At 48.2% G+C, this 24,313-nt stretch overlaps 1 long non-coding RNA gene across 1 annotated transcript in view; it reads right to left on the bottom strand.

Annotated features, from left to right (window-relative positions):
• LOC128582414 (uncharacterized) overlaps nucleotides 1-24,313 on the bottom strand; it is a 49,226-nt gene that overhangs the window by 21,505 nt on the left and 3,408 nt on the right. Inside the window, exon 2 of the long non-coding RNA XR_008379044.1 lies at nucleotides 18,435-18,542. This is a non-coding gene — a long non-coding RNA (uncharacterized LOC128582414). The remainder of the gene's footprint in view (nucleotides 1-18,434; nucleotides 18,543-24,313) is intronic.

Raw genomic sequence — 24,313 nt, 5'->3', positions numbered from 1 at the left:
TTATTTTTCATTTTATTAATTATTGTTGTTGTTGTTATTGTTATTTTGAGATAGAGTCTCACTCTGTTGTCCTGGGTAGAGTGCTGTGGTGTCATAACTCATAGCAACCTCAAACTCTTGGATTCAAGTGATCCTCCCACCTCAGCCTCCAAAGTAGCTGGGACTACAAGTACATACTGTCATGCTCAGCTAATTTTTAAATTTTTTGTAGAGGTCCCATTTTGCTGCCCAGGCTGGTCTCGAACTCCTGGGCTCAAGGGATCATTCTTCTTTGACCTCCCAAAGTGCTAAGACTACAGGCATGAGCCACCACAACTGTTGAACAGAGTGGACCAGGAAAGACAATGCAGGCTGATCACAGAGGTGTTAGGCAGGAAGACCCAGGGCCAAGACATATTCTTCCTGAGCTCATTTAAAGGATCAGATTTATCTCATGTGATTAATGGGATTAAAGAAATAACAATGATAACGCACAAAGAGTTCATATGTACCAATGTAATCCTTACCAGCAACTCCCTCATCTGGACAACAATTCGACATCTCTACCACCATCACGACCACCTCTTCACTTGTGACTATATTGTCACCATCATCCCCAAAATAATTGTTGCTGTTATTCTGAACTTCAATATCACCATGTCCTTCACCATGACAATAGTTATTATCACTTACTCTCTTTATCACCATGGCAACAATCATTAACCATGGCAGCACCGTGACCACTCATCACCCCATTCCTACTGTTATCAGAATCACTATAATCACTATAATTATCAATCTCAATACAACAACCACTTCTACCATGACCATAATAATAAGTATTAGGACCTCCAACATCTCTATCTCCTTGGTATTGTAAGGATTCCTTTAGATCTCCTTTTCCCATCTAGAAGTGTCCAAGTATACCCATAATTTCCACCTGGTCGAAATAACCTCTTATGTCCCTTATAGCACAGCATCCCCCTTACCCAATCATTCTTGCCTCAGGATCAAATTCCCATTGCCCTATTTGACTTTTAAGATTCTGGACTCTTGCGCTGACCACTGCCCATTCTGCAACTTGTCTGCTTGGATGCTCTGGCTTTTGAGCCCTTGGTTTATATCTAACTTATGGCCATTTAGCCCTGGGCATTCTGCCATCAGTTACAGAGGTCTGGCTGGCTAGGTCTGGGGGGTTTAGGACTGCCTTGCCCTCTCAGGGATTCTATAACCTGCCAGCATCTTTTGTTGGATTTTTGCTGAGCAAAATAGGCTGGGTTTGTATAGTTGGTTCCCGAAGGCTAGTGTGGTGACTTCCAAACCCAAAGGAAGCTGGGAAAGGGCATCTCCTGGAAAGACTTACCAATATGGTGCATAGAAAATGTCAAAGGAAGGAGGAAAGGTCCAAGGGGACAAGCTCTTTGTTTTCCTGTTGGGTTGTCCAGTGGATATGATAATGGTCTTGTTCTGGCTTATGTATCTCCCCAGTTGTCCCCAGGGACACTGTGCTCTTTTGTGGAAGGCTTGCTGTCAAGAGAGACCCTGGATACCCTATGTCTTTTGCATGGATGGTGAGATCTTGGGTGTGAAGAATTTGGGAAAAGACACCTCCTCCAATGTTGCTGATGGTGTCAGAGGCAGCAGGAGATGTAACTTCCTCCACCTCTGCACTCTGGCTAAAGTCACTCCAGTCGCTCTCTTGCCCTCCCAGGGTACATAGGCACCTAGGTTTTTGGCAATGACACATGGCTCATTTCCCTGCATGGGGAGAGACAGGCTTAAGATGTGCATCTGCATTGAGTTCAGACCCCAAAATACATGACCTTTTTTTTCTCAAGATAGAGTCTCACTCTGTTACCTGGACTAGAGTGCAATTCAGTCACCTTAGCTTACTGTAACATCAAACTGCTGGGCTCAAGCAATCCTCTTGATCTGATCTAGTTCAAAAGGAATAGGTCTCTAATTACTAGATCTGAATAAAATTTACCAGAATGCTGGGGGATGAAGTAGGAAGAAGAGAACTGGATTCTTTTTTTTTTGGCCAGGGCTGGGTTCGAACCCACCAGCTCTGGCATATGGGGCTAGCGCCCCACTCCTTTGAGCCACAGGTGTCGCCCAAGAGAACAGGATTCTTATTTATGTGTTTTGAGACTAGACCCCTTCCCAATGCCTGCCACAGGCCTCTGCCCAAGGCAGAGCCTGTCTACACTGAGGGTAGCGTTGGTGGCTCCATGACATATGCACATAGCTCACAGCCACCTACACTTTGGGCACCTACACATTGAGCACAAATGCTCAATTGTGACCTCTCCCCATCCCAGTGCTGGGGCAAATGGATTGTGAAGTGACTCGGGGAGGTGGCTAGGTGGGAGGGAAATAAGTAGCTTCCCCTTGCCAATACCAGAGGATATTATGGCCATAGACACATCAGTTAATAAACACAACCTCTCTTCACTTCCATCACCAGAGAAAAGGGATACAGTTCTTCCCCTACCATTTGTCCTATATTCTATTTAGTGACTACCATGTGCTGAGCATTGAACTGGACCTTGGTGACATAAAGATGAATAAAACTCACTTCTTATCCTTAAGTCATCATTGAGTGGAGAGGAAGGAAAAGATACCCTTGGCCAGGACAGTGCCTGTGGCTCAAAGGAGTAGGGCGACAGCCCCATATATGGGAGGTGGTGGGTTCAAACCTAGCCTTGGCCAAAAACTGCAAAAAAAAAAAAGAAATACCCTTGACCCTTCCAGCTTATCAAGGGTCTACTAAATGCCTGAGTCAGTGCCCCAGAGAAGGAAGTGAGTGATTTTCAAGCAAGTAATGGATGAGGACGGCTATGCCCTGACAGGGACATTACCTGCAATTGGTTCCAGTCATGTATGGAGCCAAATAGCTTTGAAAGTTGGGGAAGGATGGTAACAGAGGCAAACAGACCTCTGTGCTTCATACAAGGAGCCTACCACCCTGTCCTGATCGCTATCTGGAGAGAAGAAAGGTGTGGTTTCCTACAGCCAGGAGTAGAGCAAACAGCTCTGTGTCTTCGCTGCACTGGGCCAGTCTCTGCACAGGCTGGGAGCCCCTACCGATGAAGCACTAAGGCCCTAGGAGAGAGGGCAGAGGCCAGAGGCAGGGGACTGCCTGCTCTTGAGGTCAGATTCCAGAACAAACAGCAAGCCTTTTCAGACCCTGAAAGGGGGTAGGAGTGGAAAGGGAGGGTAAAAGGTTAGAGTCCCCGGGGCTAGGGAAAGGGGCCTCCAGGGCCTCAAGGGCCCCTAGGACACTGTGTGGAGCCTTCAATGGGAAAGTGCAGGCCAGTGGCAGCTGCTGGTGAGTGTAACCCTTGGATCTTACCATAGTAATCAGAGTTCTGTTAGCACACTCTGAGCTGGAGGACCAGCAGAGTGTTTGGTTTTCTCCCTTCATTGAGAAGGAAAAACTGAGGCTGAGGTCACACAAAGACAATCACTGGCTTGGGTCTCTTACACTGGACCACCCTGTGTCCTCTGGTTACACTGAGACAGCATCACTGCCACCAGCAACTCTCTGAGTGCATTTCCCCAGCTGAGCAAGCTCTCACCTCTGTTCCTAGAGCACCAGCATGAATAAGCCTTAGGGGCAGTTCCAGGTTTTAGAGGATAGGAGTAGGGCTACCTGCGCTGGTGGCCATTTGAAGCTCTGACAAATTCCAGACTCCTCCCAACCCCCAACCAAGACATTGTCAGGCCTCTGTCTAGAGCAAGTTGCCTCCTGATCTGCTTTAAACCTGTTCAGCCCCCAACACTATAACTTTTCTGTCCCCTTCATGCCTTCTTAGTTCATTTTCTCTGCTCTTCTGTAAACTTCCTTGTCAAATCTCCTTCCACCCTGATCCTTTTCCTCCCTGTACTCCCTCATACATACCTCCCTTGAAATACAGGGCCATGGGCTCTCCTTCTCAGGGACAAGGCCATGCCTAGGGGGTAGCACAGGGCTAGTGTGGCATTAGAGACAAAGAAATCCTATTACTACCTGAGTGAGTCACATGGGGACATAAGCAGGATTGGTGGCCTGACCCTAGGGTGGGACAAGCAGTGTGTTAAGGACTGGTCCTGGGACTGGGACTTGAACTGCATGGGCAGGTGTCTTCTTGAGTCCAGCCCTGAAAGATAGTGCTGGTCCTGTCCTATACTAGGCGTGTGTGTCCCTATTATGATGTGTGTCCCATTAAAATTCATGTGGAGTCCTAATTCCCACTGTGGTGGTATTAAGAAGTAGGATCTTTGGAGAAGTGATTAAGTCATAAGAACTTTGCCCTCATGAGTGGGATCAGTGCCTTAGAAAGGAGGATAAAGGGAGAGCTGGCCCCTTCTGCCATGTGAGGATGCAGCAAGAAGGCACCATTTTTTTTTTTTTTTTTTGAGACAGAGTCTCACTATGTCACCCCAGGTAGAATGCCATGGCATCACAGCTCACAGTAACCTCAAACTCTTGGGCTTAAGCAATTCTCTTGCCTCAGTCTCCCAAGTAGCTGGGACTACAATTGCCTGCCACAATGCCTGGCTATTTTTTTGGCTATAGTTGTTATTGTTATTTGGCAGGCCTAGGCTGGATTCGAACCTGCCAGCTCCGGTATATGTGGCTGGTGCCCTAGCTGCTGAGCTACAGGCACCAAGCCAGAAGGCGCCATCTTTGAAGCAGAGAGTAGCCCTCACCAGGCACTGCGTCTGCTGGAGTCTTGATCTTGGACTTCTCAGCCTACAAAAATGTAAGAAATAAATTTCTGCTATTTACAAATTCCCCAGTATAAGGTATTTTATTAAAGCAGCAGCAACAGACTAAGACAGGCCAAATTCATGGAAATCTTCTTAGGGCCTTACACAGACCTGGAAAATGAGGTGGAAGAGCATCTGGGAGATGGATGAGAGCTGGACCCCTGCTGTCCTGCCCGTAACACAATCCCATCACTCCTGCCACCCCTTCCCAAACACAATGCAGGGGTGGAGCTGGCCACCATCTCCTCTAATGTCCTACTATATCCAGTTTAGTTTTTTAAGAGGTTCCTTAAAAAACTAAAAATAAAACCACTGTATGATTCAGCAATCTCACTATTGTGTGGAGATATATATATATATATATATTCAAAAGAAAGGAAATCAGTATATGGAATTGATGTCTCCACCCTCATGTTTGCTACAGCACTATTCACAATAACCAAGATATGGAATCTACCTAAATATTAGTCAACAAATGAGTGAATAAAGAAAATGTGCTCATATACACAATAGAATATTATTCAATCATAAGAAATGAAATTCTATCTTTTTAATAAACAGGGATAGAACTGGAAGACATTAGGTTACATGAAATAAACCAGACCCAGGAAGACAAATATTACATGTTCTCACTCATATGAGGGAGCTAAAGAAAAAAAACTGAACTCATGAAGAAAGAAAGCAGAATAATAGTTGCCAAGGGCTGGGAAGAGTACCAGGGAGAGGGAGATAAAGAAGGGGAGGGTATTAGGTGTAAAAATACAGTTGGGTATAAGGAATTAAATCTAGTATTTGGTATCACACTGTGTGGGGGCTACAATTAACAATAATTTATTGCATATTTGAAAATAACCCAAGAAATGGAATTGGAATGTTCCTAATACAAAGAATGATAAATGCTTGAGATGACATATACCCTAATTTTCCTCATTTGACCATTACATATATGCTTGTATCAAATTGTCACATTTACCCCATAATATGTATACTATTCTATATCCAACTCCCATGCTTGCCCTGTCTGGGGGTGGGGGTCATAAAGAAATAGGAGAGAAAGGTCTTCTGGGAATGATAATGACACTGACAGGGGCACACATGCAGCAGATGCCCTAGCTCAGGGCCATACTGCTATGTGCAGACGTATTCACACAGGTACACATGCATCCTGTCTTATTCATTCATTCAGTCATCCAACAAATATTTATGAAGCAACTTCTCTGTCCCAGGCACTGGGCTAGCAGCTGGTATTTCAACCATGATCAACCTCCATGGAGTTTACACAGCCTAGCAGGGAAGAGAGACAGTTAAACAAATAGTTATGCAAAATTGTTAAAGACATTAAAATCCTAGTAAGTGCCACGGTGGAGAAAATTTCACTAGAATATAAGAAAAAGAGCAGGATGTCCACACAGGGCCTTCACTTAGAGTTATGAAGACTGTGTACTGCATGAGAAAGCGCCACGAAGGCCAGGTGCATTGGCTCATACTGGGATGCCAAGGCAGGTGGATGGCCTGAGTTCAGGAGTCGGTAACCAGTCTGAGCAAGAGCAAGACCCCATCTCTATAAATAGCTGGGCATTGGGGCAGGCACTTGTGGTCCCAGCTAGTGGTGAGGCTGAAGCAGGAGAATCACTTGAGCCCGAGAATTTGACGTTGCTGTGAGCTATGACACCACAGCACTCTACTGAAGGAGACAAAGTGAGACTCTTTCAAAAAAAAAGAAAAGAAAGAAAGAAAAAGAAAAAGTAGCCAGACATCATGGTGGGTACCCAGAGTCTCAGCCACTCAAGAGGCTGAGGCTGGCGAATTGCTTGAGCTCAAGAGTTTGATGTTGCTGTAAACTATGATGACACTCCACCTAGGGTAAAGTGTAAGACTCTGTTTCAAAAAAAGAAAAAAAGAAAGAGGGTGGTGCCTGTGGTTCAAGGAGTAGGGCGCCCGCCCATATACCAGAGGTGGTGGGTTCAGACCCGGCCCCAGCCAAAAACTGCTAAGAAAAGAAGAAAAGAAAGAAAGTTCTATAAGAACAGGCAATGGGCTGTGTCTTTGTGGCAGAGGAGGTGCCTTTCCCTAATTCCCTTTGGGCTGGGAATGGTCTCAGCCCACTCCTGGGCTGGCAGTGGCCTCAGCTCCAGGCTTTGTCTGGGGGGCAGTTTCATATCTACTATCTCTCATACCCAATCTTATGAGGTCTCAATCCCAATTTCAGGGTCAATCTCATTGTCACACATACAGTATTGCACAATACTCAGTCATACATTTGCACAGTCACCCACACTATTCAACATCACACACAGGCCCACTTGGAGATCCTCACATTAACACAAGATTCTCACACATGTACTGTCACATGTGTACAACACAAGCTTTCATATTCTATGGCACACACTGTTCCTCACACACCACGTCCCCCATGTATCTACTGGTTCATTACAGCTGCACACGATCCCTCATACCCCGTTACACACACACACACACACACACACACATCTCTCATACACACAGGCAGTCATGCTCCTGTTAGGCTTCTGGAGACAGGCGTGTGCAGCCCCTGATCACAGCTAAATGTCAGCCAGTCCCTCTCCTCCCAGTTAGAGATGAATTGTTGCTCGGGAGATATTTCATCCTTAATGCCTCCTGCTTGAACTGGAGCATGCATCTCAGGGAGGTTACGTTTCTCCCAATCTGTCTGCTGTCCCCAGCCAGCTCAGGGAGCTGCCCTCCTGCCTCTCAGTTTTCATGGGTTGGGGGAGTGGAGGGCTCCCTCTCACCTTACAGCCTCTTCTCATCCCTTCCTCCCACCAGCTTTGTTCCTGGAAATAGTGGAGCCCAGGCAGCCACCCAGGTCCCTTCCCCAGTTCCTAGCTCAAGAAGTATCCCCAGAGCCCATGGCCCAGGCCACACCCACCCATCCCCAACTGCTCACTGTGTTCAGGGCCTACACAGACCCTGTGATCTAGAGAAGAGTTGAGGGTAGAGAGGTAGGATATGGCACTGAGAAGCCTGGCATTGTAGACAGCTCCTCCTAAGGGTCTGTCTGCACCACTACCCCTCCCTTAGTAATGTTGGTATCGAAGTAAATTAGGACAACCTCTCGGGAGGGGGGCTTGGTAAGATGTATCCATAGGCTCCCTTGCCCCAGCAATGCCATGTTTAGGAATTTATTATAAGGAAATATACAGGGATATTCCAAGCAATTTAGCTTCAAGGGTCTCATCCCAGCCTTGCTTATAAGAGTGAAAAATTGGAAACAACTTAGACATCCCACAGTAGGGATTGGCAATGGTAAAACCATCAATAGAATACCATGTAGCCATTAAAATGATGGTGTGGAATAATGTTTAGCATTGTTGAAAAGCATTCACAACATAATGTTGAATAAGACAAGCAGGTTGCAAAACAGTATGTATACTAAATGCAATGTGGCATCCTGGATTGGATCCTGGAATAAGAAAAGGACACTAGTGGGAAAACTCCTGAAAGCCAAATGAAGTCTGGAGTTTGGTTAATAATAACATACCGATGCTGGTATATTCAAACCAGAAGGCTTTTGAGAGTAAAAGGAGGCTCTATAAAATAATAATAATTTAAAATAAAAAATAATTGCAGAGGGACAACAGAAATAAAATGGAACTGGCCTGGGCACACAGTCACCCTACCTACAGCACATGTCTGATAAAATTCCTCTCCTATTCAAAGACCTTCTATGACTCCCATTGAATTTCATTCAGACTCCTCGGCATTCAAGGCCTATCTTTCTAGCCTCTCTGCTGCTCCCTCCATGTACCCCATTCTCCTAATAAGCAGAACTATGCATTGGTCCTTGAACCTGACTCACACCATCCTGCGTCTGTGCCTGTGCTCAGGCTGATTCTTCCTTCAGGAATTTCTTGTCTCCATCTCTGGTCCCCAAATCCTATCTTTATTTCAAGACTCAACCACAAACTATCCTCCGCAGAGCCTTCCCTCATCTTCTTTTTGCACTTTGCATTTCCTCTTTACTATAGTATCATTTCTACTCTTTGCTCTCTATTTCATTTTTTTTTTTTTGAGACAGAGTCTCATTATGTCACCCTCCGTAGAGTGCTGTGGCATCACAGCTCACAGCAACCTCAAACTCTTGGGCTTAAGTGATTTTCTTTATTCTTTATTTTTTTTTTTTCTTTTTTTCTTGAGACAGAGTTTCATTTTGTCGCCCTGGGTTCAGTGCTGTGGCTTCATAGCTCACAGCAACCTCAAACTCTTGGGCTCAAGCGATTCTCTTGCCTCAGCCTCCTGAGTAGCTGAGAGTACAGGTACCTACCACAAGGCACCGCTGTTTTTTGTTTTGTTTTGTTGAGGTTTCTGGCCAGGGCTGGGCTTGAACTCGCCACCTCCAGCATATGGGGCCTGCGCCCTACTCCTTCGAGCCACAGGCACCGCCCTTTAAGCGATTTTCTTGCCTCAGCCTCCCAAGTAGCACCTGCCACAATGCCTGGCTATTTTTTTGGTTGCAGTTGTCATTGTTGTTTAGCAGGCCTGGGCCGGTGCCCTACTCACTGAGCTATGGGTGCTGAGCCTTTGCTCTCTCTTTGATCAGTGACGGCACACAGCTCAACTCCTAGCCAGCTCTTTGGCTGGGCAGCTGCTTACCATGTGGCCTGGTATTAAAAGATGAGCTGGGCCAATCCGATTTCCTCTCCTGGGAATTTGAACTATGAAATACTGAGAGACTAGAGCAGTTAGTGGACGTGATGTAAGGAGCGACTCAGAGAGGCCGGCTGGTCAAATGCAAGTCATGGTTATGAGAAATTATGGGAAAACCCAGGAAGCTCTCGTGCAGTGCAGGAGTCAGCAGCAGTTATATGCTAGGGCTCAGAAAGCTAACCTGAATGAGAATTCTTACTCTGACACTTACTGGCTTGAACCTGGGGCAGGTTATTTACTCTCTTTGAGCCTCAGTGTCCTTATAGACAAAATGGGGATGATATTAACTAACTTCACTCTGTTCTGAAGAGGATCAACTGAGATACGCATGGAAAGCAACTTAGAACTTGTTAATACTAATTCCTCCTCCTCCTATAAAATAATCATTAATTTCATTAATAACAACGAAGAGGCTCATGTCTATAAAACTAGCACTCTGGGTGCCCAAGGTGGGAGGATTGCTTGAGCTCAGGAATTTGACAGCAACCTGAGCAAGAGTGAGACCTCCAACTCTACCAAAACCAGAAAAAATTATCTGGGTGTGGTGGTGTACACTTGTATTTCCAGCTATTTGGGAAATAGCTGGGGCAGGAGGATCTCTTGAGACCAGGAGTTTGAGGTTGCAGTGAGTTATGATGACAACACTATACTCTACGTGGGGTGACAGAGCTAGACCCTATCTTGCAAAAACGAAAGAAAAGAAGGAAGTAGAAGAGAGAGATGCAGAAAGAGAGACCTGGTGGGGTGCCCTTCCATCTTACCATGAGAGAGAAATTGGTCCCCAGAGTTGCTTTGCTCCCTGCATGCTTTCTGCACTCAGTTCCAATGACAAACCATGTTCTTTATTACAAAAGGCCTTCCTTTTTCTTGTGATTACTCAAGGGATCTTGAAAAGGGAATAACCCCTGTGCAGTACCCTGTCTTCTTCTTGCATCTGAACTTGAGATCCTCAAAGTCCAGAATAATGATCTGTCTACCTAAGTATTCCTGCTTGGGACTTAAACACAGCTGATGCCCATGCTTGGTGGACAAATGAATGAATATGTTTCTAAATCCTTTCTAGGGAATCTACAGAAAGGCCGTTTTTAGGAGACTCAAAAATCCATGGGGTACATGGTTTAGGGAGAAACAGCCTGTTGGTCCATGGCCCTGTCCCTCTATGCAGTAAAGAAGGAAGGCCAGGATTAGGATCGCTCTGGAGGACTGATGCTGATGCTGAAATTCTCCCTGAATTTCAGTCTTGCTTACACACTGCTAGACCTTGCCTCTTCCTTTCCTCACTCCCTCTGGCCTCAGGATAAGAGGCAGGTAACAGGAGGGAAGAGACCTGTTGAGTCAGGTGGCTAGTCTGCTGAAATGGGACTCCTCCTGTTCAGCCTCATCCTTTCTACTCCCTTTCCCATATCCCAAGCCCCAGCAACACTCACATTTTTTCAAATGGGGGGTAGGTAGTGGTGCTTTACATTCATCAAGTTCTATCTTACTATGTCTTTGGTGTTTCTGTGCATGCTGCCTCTTCCCCCTCAGATGTCCTTCTCTGCCTTCACCTCTAGTGAAAACTCCTACATGTCTTTTTTTTGCAGCTTTTGGCCAGGGCTGGGTATGAACCTGCCACCTCTGGTATATGGGGCTGGCGCCTTACTCCTTTGAGCCACAGGTACCACCCAGTGTCTTAAAACTCAGCTCAGAGCCAGCCCCCTGTGGGAATCTTCCCTGGATCTCCCGGGCAGTAAAGTGATTTTGTTCTGTGCTTCTGTAGTTCTTTTGGAGATTTTATGACTCTTTTATTTGGTGGGGGTGGGAGTGGGGGAGGGGACAGAGTCTCAAGGTGTTGCCCTGGGTAGAGTGCCATGGCAGCATAGCTCACAGCAACCTCCTCCAACTCTTGGGCTCAAGCGATCCTGTTGCCTCAGTTTTTCTATTTTTTAGTAGAGACAGGGTCTCAATTTTTGCTTGGGCTGGTCTCGAACTCGTGAGCTCAAGCAATCAACCTTCCTCGGCCTCCTAGATTGCTATGATGCCATTTTCATGAACCTTAAAACTTAGCTCACAATAGGCTTTCACTAACTATTTGCCGACTAACTGTATGAATGTAAGAATAGATTAAATTGCATTTTTCTTTTTTCCAGCTCTGGGATCCCTGGGTCCTATTGTTTTCTTGTTTTCTCCTGCTGTCTGGGCATTTCTTGAAGCTTCTCACCATCCTGTGATCATTTCTCCCAAAGGCACCACTATGTACTCTTAGTCCCCAGCAATTTCTGGTGTCCACAGTGCAGGACACCAAAGGGCTATGGATCCTGAGCTTCTGGAAGCTAACGATTTGAATGCCAGGTACTGAGCAGGGACCACAGGTAAGGACACAAAGGCGATGAGATAGGAACTTGATTGTGTTCATTGGCTATTTGAGGTCGGATGGGTGGATCAAAACTCTCTCTCCTACATAGGCCTCTGACCAGGCTCCAGGCATAGCTGCCACTTGCCGGCCCTTCTTCCTCCCTCGGCCCATGGCTGAGTGGCTGGTGAGGCAGCACTGGGCCAGCCTGAGCAGACAGCCTTGCGCGATTGCTGGCTCCAGGCCTCCCAGCCCAGCTTGTAGCTCCCCCCAGAGTGGCGGGATTGATTGGCTACAGCCGGAATGGGCACCAGTCTCCCTGGCTTGGACAGAAACGGGGCCATCTGTTACACCTCTAGTTAAAAGTACATAAAGTTGAGCATTTGTGCGCTGACAATACCACCCCTGACACCCTCCACGCGGCACAGCGCTCTGGCTCCTTGGCAGGCTTGCGCCCAGCGACAGGCCGGCGCAGCAACGCCTACCCACTGGCTCGTTTGGCACTGCTGCAGGCTCCACGACTCCACCCTCCAGAGGCTGGCCCAGCTGGGCCCAGCCTACAATCTCCGAGCTCACCTGTATCAGAGAGTAGAAGGGAGGGTGGGGGTGGTGAGGGCAAATATTGGTGGGCAACTCCTGCTCCAGCCCAGGGCACCTGCTGGGCTACAAATAATGCAAGGTTTCAGGCTGTAATCTGGGGGCTCAGGACAGCCGTTCATGCCGGTCCTGGGGAGAAGCCTCAGGCAGACTCACGCTGGTCCTGGGCTTGGTACAGGCCTCGGATTTCCTGGAGCAACCTAATTAGAAGAGTCCATCTTGTTTCCCAAAAGATCATGAACCTTGAGTTTGGGTCCCCAAAGTGGCCCCTTATACCAGCTTGGGGAATAGCTGTGAAAGAATGGGGCCTGGACTTTGGCCTTGGTTTCTGAGTTCTAGACTCTGGTTTCTGGGCTCTAAGATGTAGATCCTGATTTCTGAACCCTATTTTCTAAAGTTTTTTTAAATTTTTTTTTTTTTGAGACAGAGTTTCACTTTGTCCCCCTGGGTAGAGTGCCATGGCATCACAGCTCACAGCAACCTCAACCTCTTGGGCTCAAGTGATTCTCTTGCCTCTGCCTCCCAAGTAGGTGGGACTACAGGCGCCCACCTCAGCACCCGGCTATTTTTTGGTTGTAGTTGTCATTGTTTTGGCAGGCCCAGGCTGTGTTTAAACCTGCCAGCTCTAATGTATGTTGCTGGTGCCCTAACCGCTGAGCTACAGGTGCCAAGCCTTTAATTTTATTTTTAATTTTATTTTGTTTAGCAGGCCCCAGAACCCCCCCTTCTATTGTATACCTCTGGGCCTGGACACTCAAGCTATTCCACAGTGGCTTTTCCCACTTATTTTCTTCTGGTGTTCTAGCCAGGCCAGCCTGTCTGTTCTTCAAAATATGGTCGGCATTCCTGCCTCTGTCCCTTTGCACTTGCTGCCCCCTCACTCTTACCTAAAATACTCCATTTCCTCCCTTCAACCACTCAGTGCTTGCCATCCTTCAAGGACTAGCTCTAGTCCCATTTCTGCCAGGCAGACTTCTCTGATTGCAGAGCTCTTTCCTGCTCTGATCTCCCAGAGCCCCCCTGCCCAATATAATGGCTTTTCATGAGGATTGTCCAGTGTGTCTTGAGATCTTTCTGCACAGGCAGAACCTGGGCTGGCCCCCTGCTTACCCAGACACTAGCACAAGGCTAGGTGAATGAAGTCATGGGAGGCTCTAAAAGTACCCATCTGAACTCAGTTCATCTGTGGGGAGAAGGGGACAATAACTGCAGAGGTCACGCTACTTGCTCTGCTGGTCACAGCCCAGAAAGCAGATGGTCAGAGGTAAACAGATAATACCTTTTTTTATGAGACAGAGTCTCATTATGTCGCCCTCGGTAGAGTGCCCTAGCGTCACAGTTCACAGCAACCTCAAACTCTTGGGCTTAAGTGATTCTCTTGCCTCAGCCTCCCAATTAGCTGGGATTGCAGGTGCCCGCCACAATGGCTGGCCATTTTTTGTTGCAGTTGTCATTGTCATTTAGCTGGCCTGGGCCAGGTTCGAACCCACCACCCTCAGTGTATGTGGCTGTCGCCGTAACCACTGTGCTACGGGTGCTGAGCCAGCCAGATAGCTTTTAGATATTGGTTTACTGACATATTTCTTCAACATACATTTATTAAACACATGCTGTGTGCCTAGGCCTGTGCTCAGGATGGAACAGGATACAGAATTGTAAAAAAAAAAAATGAGATTAGACAAAGTGGCTGCTCTCCAAGAGGTTATCCAGTAGTAAAGATCATGAGATAAATCCACAAATAATAATTACAAAGCAATGAACCAACCAAAATCAACAGAATGTCTGTCTTATTTATAATAGACCCTCAGAGCTGTAAAGGACCCAAAAGGTCAGAAACTCTGATATCCTATCCTCTGCCAAAACACATTATATTAAATGAAACAATGTGAGTAAAGCTGAACTTAACATAAAATGACAGAAAAAAGATGAAGATGAAGAAGATGATGATGACAATAAACTTTGATTGTTATCCTTCTTTGCAGGTTTTAACCCCTGCTTGTATACTCCCCATGTTCGGAGAAGCTCACACCCACACGGCTCATTCCATTGTTGACATTTTTGTAAGGTCTTGCTCTGTTGCCCCAACTAGAGCACAGCAGCATTGTCATAGCTCACTGCAATCTCAAAATATGGGGCTCAAGCAATCCTCCTGCCTCAGCCTCCCTAACCTCTCAAAAACCCTTGACAAAGATGAGCTTGTCCCTGTCCCCTTTCTGCAATTCACTGGTCATTATTCCATCCCCTAGACCACATAGCAGTACTGGGACCAGGGTAGAAAGTAAGTAAGACGTCAAAGGCACAAAACTTAAATGGTCATATGCAGCACTGAGGCAAGTGCATGGTCCTTAGACTTTGGGCCCTAGGCACCTATTCTAGCCTCTCCCTAGACCCAGCCCTGTTACAAAGTTAAGTCTGTGAATGTTAAGTCTGTTAAGTCTGTGAATGTTAAGTCTGTTAAGACTCAGCCAGCATCAGGGCGGAGCTGTCATATTTCTTAAGTACCTTAAACCTCCAAAACAGCTCCCACCAGCAGCCTACAGAATGTGGGGTGACTTGGTCTAGGCCCAACCCCAAAAGAGGGCAAAGGAGGACTGAGAATTACTGGAGGGTATCGGTCCTAACTAGGGAGAATCAACCTGCCCACTTCAAGCCTTTCTTTTTTTTTTTTTTTTTTTGTAGAGACAAAGTCTCACTTTATGGCCCTCGGTAGAGTGCCGTGGCCTCACACAGGCTCACAGCAACCTCCAACTCCTGGGCTTAAGCGATTCTCTTGCCTCAGCCTCCCGAGTAGCTGGGACTACAGGCGCCTGCCACAACACCCGGCTATTTTTTGGTTGCAGTTCAGCCCGGGGCTGGGCTTGAACCCGCCACCCTCGGTATATGGGGCCGGCGCCTTACCGACTGAGCCACAGGCGCCGCCCCTTCAAGCCTTTCTTGAACAACTCTTTCTTCCTGGCCTGGTTGCCTCAACTCCATTCCCCACAACACTGGTAAAAGCAGCCCAAATAAGATTTGTATACCCAAATCTGGGCCCTAAAAGAACTGAGGCAGTGTGCTCTAACTGACACTGAGAAAATTAGCCATGTAAGATGGCTCATGCTGGGCGGCACCTGTGGCTCAGTGGGTAGGGCGCCGGCCCCATATACCGAGGGTGGCTGGTTCAAACCCGGCCCCGGCCAAACTGCAACCAAAAAATAGCCGGGCGTTGTGGCGGGCGCCTGTGGTCCCAGCTACACGGGAGGCTGAGGCAGGAGAATCGCCTAAGCCCTGGAGTTGGAGGTTGCTGTGAGCCGTGTGACGCCATAGCGCTCTACCAAGGGCGATAGGGTGAGACTCTGTCTCTACCAAAAAAAAAAAAAAAAAAAAAAAGATGGCTCATGCCTGTAATCCTAGAGCTCTGGGAAGTCGAGGTAGGTGGATTGCCTGAGCGCAGTAGTTTGAAACCAGCCGCAAAGCAAGACCTCATCTCCACTGAAAATAGAACTAGTAAGGTGTTGTGACTGAGATTCTGTCTCAAAAAATAATAAAATAGGCTTGGCACATATAGCACAGTGGTTATGGCACTGGCCATATACACTGAGGCTGGCGGTTTGAACTGAGCCAGGCATTGGGGTGGGTGCCTTTAGTCCCAGCTACTTGGGAGGCTGAGGCAAGAGAATCGCTTATGCCCAAGAGTTTGAGATTGCTGTGAGCTGTGACACCACAGCACTCTGCTAAAGGCAACATAGTGAGACTCTGTTTTCAAATAATAACAATAAAATAAATAAAGGACATTGGGCAGTGGGCCTGAATATACCAAGTCACGAGACTGTTTCTTCTTCCCATGGGCACCTCTAGGTAGGGGTGTGTGCATGTGTATGTGTGTGTGAGTGTGTGTGTGTATAGTTTGTAGGAAGACACTGGAGGATGGGAGTGGGTGCGAGGGGCCTGGAGTGTGATCTGCTATACTTTTTCTTAGCTGGGTCACCTCAAACAAGTCACTTGATTTTTCTTTTTTTAAATTTTTTTTTTTTTTGAGACAGAGTCTCACTCTGTCACCTAGGCTAGAGTGCTATGTGTCCGCCTAGTTCACAGCAACCTCAAACTCCTGGGTTCAAGCAATCCTCCTGCCTCCAAAGTAGCTGGGACTACAGGCACCCACTGTGACACCTGGCTAATATTTCTATTTTTTTTTTTTTTTTGGTAGAGACGGAGTCTCACTGTACCACCCTTGGGTAGAGTGCCGTGGCGTCACACGGCTCACAGCAACCTCTAACTCTTGGGCTTACGCGATTCTCTTGTCTCAGCCTCCCGAGCAGCTGGGACTACAGGTGCCCGCCACAACGCCCTGCTATTTTTTTGTTGCAGTTTGGCAGGGGCTGGGTTTGAACCCGCCACCCTCGGCATATGGGGCTGGCACCCTACTCACTGAGCCACAGGCGCAGCCCTAATTTTTCTATTTTTAGTAGAGATAGGGTCTTGCTTTTTCTCAGGCTATTCTCAAACTCTTAAACTCAAGGGATCCTTCCTGCTTCCACTAGGATTACAGGTGTGAACCACTAGGCCTCCCCATGTGATTTCTGAACTTCAATTTGCCAGCTGTAAAATTGGACTTGCAAAGGCTAATTTCCTACCTACAGAGAGGATTATATGAGCACCAACTGTGATAGACCAAGGTTCTCACTAGGTTCAATAGTCTTCACTGGCTGGGGGTGAGGCCCAGGCATGCCAAAGCTTTGGGCTCTGCTCAAACCCAAGTTGAGCTCTTGGGCTCTGCTCAAACCCAAGTTGAGCTCTTTGCTCCCTTGGGGTCCAGCTTGGTCTATGTTTCTTGAAACCACTCCTTCAGCCTCCCTGTTCCTCTCTGGCCCTCTCTGATCCTGTCCTGACAAGTCCTCAACTTTTCCATTCCTGTTTATAAAGCCCTGTCCATCCTCATGGCATCTTCAGCCTCTCAAGAGCCCTGAGAAGGAGATAGCCATGGAATTCTTCCTATTTTTATCTGAGCAAACAAGGTCCACAATGGGCTAGAAACTAGGGGGTGCGGGAGGGGACAGCATTGAATTCCGCACTTCCTAGTTTCTCTTCCCAGGCTGGAGGCCGAAGGGTCCCTAACAAATGCGCTAGGATGCGTGCGGGGGCTGCAACACTCAGGAGAAGAGGGCACAGCCAGCGTGGGATGGGCGCCGGAACGTGGAGGCTAAGCTGCGCTTCCTGAGATCCGCCAGCAGCAGGCGCTGTGGCAGAGGCACCCTCAGTACAGGAGCATTAACTTAAGAATATCCCTGGCTGTGTGGAAACAGCGTTTTATTAAATGCTGCACACAGACTTGGTATAATAAAGATGAATATATTATATCCTTTGCCTCCCCCAGAGTGAGACAATAATAAGAGAGGCGAAAAACCAATAAAATGAAACATAAATACTACGTAATGGGAGTTGCCGTGAGGGACTCCGGTGGCCTATGGGGTTGCCATAAGGCGACCCCGCTGCTAGTGCTCGGACCCGGTCGCCAAGGAGCCGGAATCCTGCTCCTCCCTCCCCGACCAGAGGGTCCCAGGTCCTGGCTTCCACTTCCACTCCCCTACAGCCAGCCACCCGTCTCTGAGCTATATATAGGAGGACCAACTCCACAGACAGACCCCTGGAGGGGGAGGAGGGATCCTCTAGGCCACCTCTCTGCCCCGCAGGGCCATGTGCCCCCTTCTCGGCGCTCCTCCCGCCCCTTGTGCTAGGACTGCCCGAGACAGACTCAGACTCCAAGGAGAACAAATTCAGGAATGATAGTTGCTAATTTGGCCCGCCTCCATTCCCCTGGGTTTGAGGGAAATTGTCTTCACCTCCCCACCCCAGGGATTCTCCTTTAACATGCTGGAAGTTCCTTCTGGGTCTTACTTCCATCCTTCTTTGGGCACTGCCAAAATCATTTACCCAAAAAATAAAAATTTCAAAGCTTGAGGGGTGGCCTGAGGGAGAATAAAAGGAAGGCCTGGAGATTCAGCTCAGCCCCTCTCTGCTTACGTCTCCCGGACCCTGTGAGGACTGAATTCACCCTTCGATGGTGTGACTACATGGCTTAAATACAAGGGCCGCATTCGAATCCCACCTGACGTGTTGACCAGCGTGATACAACCGTAACCTGGATTTCTTCTTCAGCAAATGGAGGCACGGTGAGAACTGGAAGGAAGGCTTCCAATGCCTGGCACCCTATTGGCTGTAAGAGAGAAAAATAAAAAGCAGCTAGTAGCTGCTCCCGAAATATTCGTTAAGATAAATGACCCTTTTAGACCCAGAATTCTCACGAACCTCACTTCCAGCTTCGGGCCCCACGCACGGCGACCCCTTTTCCCCGAACGAAGGAAAAGCCTTCGTCTCCCGTCACCACTCTCTTGCCTTTACCACAGTCGACCCTCAGAGAGGTTGAACGACTTACCCAAGATCTTACAACCGGCGGGCAGTGGACCGGTCAATCGGAGGTCAAGGAGCGGTCAGCCCACCTCTCTTGGCTCTGCGCAGCCTCCCGGAAGCCCTCGGAGGTTTGACGCCAACTCAGCACCGGGGCTGAGGCCATAGGGGGCAGAGTAAGCCCAGGCCTCCCCTGGGCTAGAGCTGTGCCCAGTCGCGCTTCAGCAAACGAAACCAAACGAAGCAAAACGATGGGAAAGAAATGCGTAGAGGCCAAGGGATGAGGAAGAGGAAGAGGTGGAGGCAGCAGCAGTAGGAGGAAGATGGGGGCGGCTGCCTCCCTCCAGGCTCTGCGGGATACCGGTGAGAGGACCCTGTCCATGCCGGCCTCCAGCCTCCGGAGGGTCAGCGGAGCCAAGGCGAAGGTCTCACCTCTGAAGAGTAAGAAGGCTGCTTGGGAAAAGGTGGGAGCGTGGTAGGGAGGAGTAGACCTGATAAAGTGAAGGCGGGGGCGGAGGGGGGGAGCTGGAGGAATTAAGTGTTGGTTGGTGTGAGGTGCGATGGGTGGGTTCCCTTAAGATCAGGGACCCAGGGACATGTGAGACTTGGGGAAAGCCAAAGGGACCTGGTTGAGCTCAAACGAAATTGGACTGCGGGCGCTGTGTACTTAGCCTCTGTCCCAGGCCCAGCAGCCTGCGGCTCTCTTTCTGCGTCGGCAGAGCGCTGAGGGCCGGGGCAAACCGTGCCAGATGCGACGGTAATAGGTAATAGGTTCCCGGGTCCAGAAGAGTTTGGGCAGAGATCCAGGAACCAGGGGGTCCAGAGAGGGTGGAGGACCCTGCGGCTTCCATTGCAAGGAAAATCATGGCCAGGACAAAGCAGGCCCAAGGGATCTGGGCTCTGAGCACAGACCCGAGCCTGCCTTCTCCACTGTACTTACAAGCCACGCAGCCGCCCACGTTCACTGTGTGGTTGAGCGCTGCGGATGACAGGTTTTCCGCGGGTCAGACACCCACATCCCCTGTTGTGGCCTTGCTCCCGCTCCCTATCTTCTTTTGCTCGGAGTCTTGGGGAACTGGAGCGGCTTAGCTGGGAGAAGCACTGCCCACCCGGAGGCCTCCCAATCGTTGGGACCCGAAGGGACGGAGACCAGGGAGGTTCCGGAATTCGACAGATTCCAGAATGGGGGTGGGCAGGGGGTCTTCTACCCAACTCCCCTCTTCAAGCGCATTAGTGGCCTCCTCTCCTCCACGGGGACACGAGGGGCGCCAAGAGCCTCAGCAGCGCTAATGCAATGAGCCCCCGCGCGTCTGCTGAATTATTCAGGTGCAGTTTATTACAAGAAACCTGACTCAGGTCTTTCCTGCGTCCTCCCAGCTGGGCCGGCCCGCTCCTTGGATTTCTCACCCTCCTGTCCTGCTTCCAGTCCCTCTGCCTTTCCACCTTGATGCCCAGAGTGCGCCCTCCTACAGGCCAAGAGACCTTTATGGAATGGAAAGAGCTGGCTACAATTAGCTGTTTTGTTTAGACCTTAGAGTTTCCAGCCAAAAACTGGGCTAGTAAGAGAGGTTAGGTTTTGGAGCATCTGACATGGACAAAGAGAACAGAACCCCCCCTGGATGCATAAGAGCCACAAGGATGGGAATGCACCCTCTCTCACAACCAGTCCCACCCTAAATATTGGAGGAGGCCGGCAGCCTCTGCCCTACTCAAATGCTTCTGTTTTATATTTCTTTTTTATTTTTTCATTTTCATTTTTTTAAACAGAGTCACTTTGTCGCCCTCAGTGGAGTGCCTTGGTGTCGTAGCTAACAGCAACCTGGAACTCCAGGGATCCAGTGATCCTCTTGCTTTAGCCTCCTGAGTAGCTGGGATGAAAGGTGCCCACTACAACACCTGGGTAGCTTCTGGTTTTTCAAAGTTCTACTCAAAAGTCACCTCCATTGGGAACCAGACACACACTCCCTCAACACACACACACTCAGGTCCTACTCACTCAGGCCCCTTTACTCTCTTCACAGACCCAAGGCTATTGAGGTAGAGGGTTGGTGTTTGTTTCCTATCACTCCTGCCTGCTCATCACCTCCTGTCTTCTTTTCTTTTTTGAGACAAAGTCTCTTGCACTCTGTCACCCTTCGTAGAGTGCCATGGTGTCATAGCTCACAGCCACCTCAAACTCTTGGGCTTGGCTTGCTGCCTGTAGCTCAGTGGTTAGGGCCCCGACCACATACACTGGGGCTAGTGAGTACAAACCTGGCCCAGATCTGCAAAACAACAATGACAATTGCAACAAAAACATAGCCAGGCATTGTGGCAGGTGCCTATAATCAATCCCAGCTACTTGGGAGGCTGAGGCAAGAGAATCGCTTGACCCCAAGAGTTTGAGGTTGCTGTGAGCTGTGACGCCACGGCACTCTACCCAGGGTGACATAGTAAGACTCTGTCTTAAAAAAAAAACCTCTTGGGGGCGGCGCCTGTGGCTCAGTGAGTAGGGCGCCGGCCCCATATGCCGAGGGTGGCGGGTTCAAACCCAGCCCCGGCCAAACTGCAACAAAAAAATAGCTGGGTGCTGTGGCGGGCACCTGTAGTCCCAGCTACTCGGGAGGCTGAGGCAAGAGAATCGCTTAAGCCCAGGAGCTGGAGGTTGCTGTGAGCTGTGTGATGCCATGGCACTCTACCAAGGGCCATAAAGTGAGACTCTGTCTCTACAAAAAAAAAAAAAAACCTCTTGGACTCAAGTGATTCTCTTGCCTCAGCCTCCCCAATAGCTGGGACTACAGGCATCCACCACAAAGTCCGGCTATTTTTAGAGACAAGGTCTCATTCTGGCTCAGGCTGGTCTCGAACCTGTGAGCTCAGGCAATCCACCCGAGTCAGCTTCCCAGAGTTCACCTGTTCTTCCTTCCTGCTTCTGGATGCAACACATAATGGGAGCTCAGTCTTGCTTTCAAAATAAAAGTGAACAAAGTCCCTTCCTGAGTCAGGCCATAGCACACCCACTAGATCCAGAACCAAGATCCCCAGCCACAGCAAAAAGGCATTAAAGAATGAGGTCTTCCTTGGTGTGTGCCACACCTTTTGGGGGCAAGACACGATTGCAAGAGGGACTTTACCTAACAAATGCAATCAGTGTAACCTGGCTTATTGTACCCTCAATGAATCCTCAACAATAAAAAAAAAAAAAAGGAAAAGGAAAAGAATGAGGTCTTGGCTAGGTGCAGTGGCTTTAGCCTATAATCTAGCACTTCTGTTGGCCAGGGGGAAGAATCACTTGAGCTCAGGAGTTTGAGACCAGCCTGAGCAACAGTGAAGCCTTGTCTCTACTAAAAATGGAAAAATTAGTGGCGTGCTGGGGCATGTACCTGCAGTCCCAGCTACTCTGGAGGCTGAGGTGGTAGGATAGCTTGAGCCCAAGAGTTTGAGGTTGTAGTGAGCTAGGATGACACTACTGCACTCTAGCCCGGGTGACAGAAACTATATATATGAATGAGGTCTCTGTGTCCCTAACTGTGTGTTGGAGGAGTGAGCAGCAGAGGTACCTTAGGTATCTGCAGGCTGCTGGCAAAAATAATGCACCTATCCTTCCCTTGCAAACTTGGTCCTGTCTCTGGGGCACAGGCTAAGTTCTCTACTTGTCTCTCTGTTTGTCCTTTAATTATTCTTTTAGTTTATTTAAATAACGAACACTTGGGGGAACCCTTGATGTATACCAGGCTGGCATAGGGGCATGGAGAGGACATTCAAGTTCCTTTCTCTCCAAATTCACAAGCAGATGGAGAGAGAAGTAGAAGGACAGACATACCAACACATTCCAGGCAATGTGACCAGTGACTTAAAGAGAGTATATGCTAAGGAGCAGAAAGGAGCTGAACAGGGCACTAAGACAGAGCAAGAGATGCCAGAAAGGGAAGAGACAGAGACCATTTTGGCCCCAGGATGAGGAGACCAAAGGCTTGAGACCAAAGAGAAGGCTGTTCTGGAGTCTACAGAGCAAGGGTACCTGGGCTGTAAGTGTCTTGTTGGGAGCTCTCTCCTTCCTGCCTGTCTCTGTCACTTGATGGTCTGTCTATGCCTCCTACATTTCCAAATAGCAATTAGTCTCCTCCCTTCATGCAGAGCTGAAGTGCCAGGAAGAGGCTGAGGTGTGGGGTGGACACATCATCACCAAGCTCTGAAGAATTCAGTTCACAAAAGAAGTAGGAAACGGAGAAGCAGAGAGGGCAGCTCTTTAAAGGGATGTCTTGCCCCAACCTATCCTTGACAGCCAGATTGTAATTGGAGAGGTACAGGACAACAACAGTAATTTTAGGTGTAGTGACTTGAGGGTTTAATTTTAAAGATGTCGGGAGGAGACCCTGGGTCTGGTGGATGCTGAGGCATCTGTGTCAAGCCAGATGTGAGGTCTAAAGCCCAGAATGGCCAGAAGTAGGCTGGAAGGCCAACCTGAATTTGAGAGTAGCCAGCTTCCTTCTCCCAGGATGGGAAGAGGAGCTTCCCTCTCCTTGCCCCATTGGCCTACCTCCCTTGCCTGCCGTGGTCGGATTCTGCCCTTTGATTTTTCTGCATCTCCACCACTTTGAGAATCCAATATTTTGTAATATTGCTCACAGAAAAATGTGCCCACCTAGGCACACATACACAATTTTATACACAATTTCTAGGTTCTGCAGAGCCCCTGATGTCCAAATAGCCCCAGGACCCTCTGGTTAAGAGCCTCCTGATTCAGAGATTAAAGACATAAACTTTTGTCAGAAAAAAAAATTCTAATCCTGATTACTCCAAAACAGTCTGTGTGACTCTGGGTGGGTTACTTAACTTCTCTGGGCCTCCTTTTCCATATATTTAAATAGGGTTGATAGCAGTAGTTACCTCAAAGGGTTGAGTGTAGGTAAGTATAAATGAAATGAATAAAACTCTAGCCTGGAACCAGGTAAGGACTCTTGGTATTTATTGTCAGGTTATTGTTGCTCCTATAGACTTCAGCCTAAGGCAAAATATAAAAAACAAAGTGGGCAGTCCTGGCTCAGCCAGGGTACAGGAGGTCATCCATTGTAGTCCACTTCTATAGCAGAAGAATCACTCTCCAAATTATACACACAGTGTCAGAATAGCAGGTCTCCATGGGACAAAATATGAAAAAAAAATGATGTGGACTGCTGGTGAAGTTAACTCATTTTAAGTGGGGTCAGATCCTTTTCTCTGAAGGAACTCTGGCCTGAAGGCCAATGCTGGTGCTTATACAAATACTCTGGAAAGGAATGGGGCTACCAAAACAATCCAGACTGAATCCAATTGAGCCTTTGGGGGTTTAAGTAAATTATTCTCCTATGCTAAGGAAGAACTTATTTGAGGTCTGTAGAATCCCCTTATTGTGGCAATTCATGAAATGTTCTTTCCCTCCTTTTTGTCTGAAATATTTCCTAAATTTTTTTTTGGGGGGGAGTGATTTTTGGTAGAATAATCCCTTTCCCTTCCACTGAAGTTAGAATATGCTTACGTTGTAGGGGGCACTGAACAGAAATTTGGAAGTCAGGATACTGCACTGTAGGCTCTGAAAACAGGCACTCCTTCTGTAGAGGG

Source organism: Nycticebus coucang, chromosome 3, assembly GCF_027406575.1.
Source record: "Nycticebus coucang isolate mNycCou1 chromosome 3, mNycCou1.pri, whole genome shotgun sequence".
In the NCBI taxonomy this organism is placed as follows: Eukaryota; Metazoa; Chordata; class Mammalia; order Primates; family Lorisidae; genus Nycticebus; species Nycticebus coucang.
This window is presented reverse-complemented; position numbering and strand designations above follow the sequence as displayed.